Raw genomic sequence first — 2835 nt, 5'->3', positions numbered from 1 at the left:
TATGTTGGATTTATTTTAGAAGTCGGTTAATACTTGCCCCTTTATCTACAAATGGCTAGTGTATTGTTCTAATCTCTATTAAATAATCTACCTTTTCTCCACTAATTAGAAGTAAATGAAATTTTTATAAGTATCTAGATCTGGACACATAGGTTCTCTATGTTTATGTCTATGATTGTCAAAAAACAAAAAACAAAAAATTTAAAAAAAAAGGAAAAGAAGAAGAAAAACGGAAAATCTAACCAGGGATATCTATAATTTCTAGGCAAGTAACTTTGTAGCTTTTTGCACTGAAAATTTTTGTCATTTTGTCGAATGTAATTTATATTGTCTTTAAAAAATGAATAAATGTCAAAATCACTCATATAGTTAGTTTCTTTTCAATTCTTTTCTTCTCCAGACTTGTGCAGGCTCTTCTTGAATTTTTCCATATGATATTTAGAACAATAGCATATGTACATATGTATATGATGTGGAAAACTACACATTGCTTATTAAATATGATTATTTCTGAGCAGTGGGATTGGGGAATGAGGTCTTTTACTTGTTTTGTCATATATATCTGTGTTTCTTGAATTTTGAGGAATAAGCAAGTATTAGTTTTTAATAAATATTCAGTGAAGATTTAAAGAAATAATTCAACATATGGAAATATAATCAAAGACCTTAATGAAGTCTTTTAGTGTATTTTTTTACTTGATCCCTTTGTGTTTTCCAGATATGCAATCATTTCATCTGCCAATAATAATCATTTAGTTTCCTCCTGTTTAATAGTTATGCCTCTTACTTTTTCTCCTAGTCTAATTGCATTTTCTAGCATTTCAAGAACGTTAAATGTGGTGACAGTGGAATTTCTTCTGTTTTATTTCTAAGTTTAATGGAGTACTTTTAATATTTCACCATTGAGCATGACCCTGGCTTATATTCTGTTCTTATTTTACTAAAGTTTTTTTATTAAAAAAATTAATCCTAAGCATCACTCAAATCTGCATTGGCACCCTCACATTTAAATCCATGAAAGTTTATTGATGTGTAAAAAAGGGACTTGATAGTATATCCATCAGTCTCATGGAAGAGCACTTACTGAATTTTTATCAAAACTAATTATTCCTTAAACTATAAAGGAAATATTTCACTGTTACCAATGGATAACAGTGTCTCTAGCTTAATATTAAAATATTTTCTGATGATTTATCCTTTTTGTTTAATGACTAGTCCAATTCATACTTTGCAGCAACTAATTTGTCATAAAAAAAGAAAAAGTCCTCCTCAGCCTCTGTGAGTTCTCTTCTCATTGAGAAATCTTTACCACAGTAGAAAGGAATTGACCCTCCTAATTGACAGTTGAGGGTCCAACTCAAGTGTTTCTGCAGAAGTCAGCATCAAAATTTTATTTTTCAAACCTCAGGGGCTTCATGTGTTGTTTGCTTCACATTTGTTTTCACCAGTTGCTTTGTGAGTGTTAACGTATTCCTCTGGCCCACCAAGTTTTATGCATCATACTTTCTTTGCCTGAACAGCTGCCTCATTGCAAGCTATACACAAATCCCATACAAATGCCACAAGCCATTAAGATGTAAAGTTAAATTAGACTGCAATGTGCATCAAAAATAAACCAAATAAGTGAATAAACAAAATTAAATGCAGATATTCACCAGAGAAATGAAGCTTTGGAAAATTCTTTCCCCCACCCTATTGTTTCCCCACATCTGTGGTTACAGTGGTTAAGAGTGCAGCTGGGGAGGTAACTGTGGATGGGGAAGACAACCGACTCCTTGCACGTGGCTGCCCAGATGTGCTACTCTCTCAGGGATGCAGTGCCTGCCTTTGAGCATCCTAGCCCGGCATCATTATGTCCTGGATGGTGATGAGGAAGCACACTGACTAATACAATATCATTCACTACCATGCCGATTCATTCATTCCATGTTATGATTGAGTGCCTTCTAGATCTTAGGTACTGTGTTTAACAACACACATACACCCCTAATAAGTCACAGTTCTCTCTGCCAGAGTACTTAGAAGCCCATAGGGGAGTCAGATTAGGTAATGCCAAATCAATGTGGTGATGATAGAGGTAAGCATAAGGTGTTATAGGATTCCTCCATAAACCCTGATACACACATGAAATTTATTATGCCACATCCCTGATTAAAATCCTCCCAGGTACTCCCACCCCCTGAAGACTAAATCAAAACTTCTGGGACTGGCATGTCAAACGTAACCATTGGTCCCCACTAATTCTGCCAAGTGCCATCTTAACCACTGCTCAGCAGACTCTCTGCCTGTGGATGGCTTCCACTGAACCACCTGCCGAATGACCCAGCACTCTTCATTCTCTCTGTGGGATACACTGACACCTACATTGAGACTTGCCTGCTAGCAGGTTATCTCCTAGTGCACTCCGTACCCACCAAGTGAGAAATAAACTCACTCAAGTCAGTCCTGCATGTTCCAGACTTGTTTAGGCCAACTGGACCTGTTACTGTGATCATATTATGAGGCTGATAAAGTATGAGTATGCAAAGAAAGACTGATGTGGATCCATGAGAACTACCTTCAATGGTTTGAAAAACCCTGACAAAGGCATGTTGAAAGAATACCACAGGGTTGAAAACATGATGGCATGACATTGGGCTGGAGAATACCTTTAAAAAGTTAGACGTCTACACTTAGATTTTTTTTTTTGTAAGTGTTTGGAAGTCCTTATCCATCTTAAAGAAAGCAAAACTAGAAAGAGTAGGTGATGTGTTGCAGTGTGCTTTACCAAAGAAAGATGATGTGAAGCTATGGTCAACAACCCACAACCCAAAGGAGCAGCTTTGGCCTGGTTAC

Source organism: Halichoerus grypus, chromosome 2 (assembly GCF_964656455.1).
Source record: "Halichoerus grypus chromosome 2, mHalGry1.hap1.1, whole genome shotgun sequence".
Lineage (NCBI taxonomy): Eukaryota > Metazoa > Chordata > Mammalia > Carnivora > Phocidae > Halichoerus > Halichoerus grypus.
The sequence above is the reverse complement of the archived record's forward strand: the minus strand, read 5'-3'. Positions refer to the sequence as shown.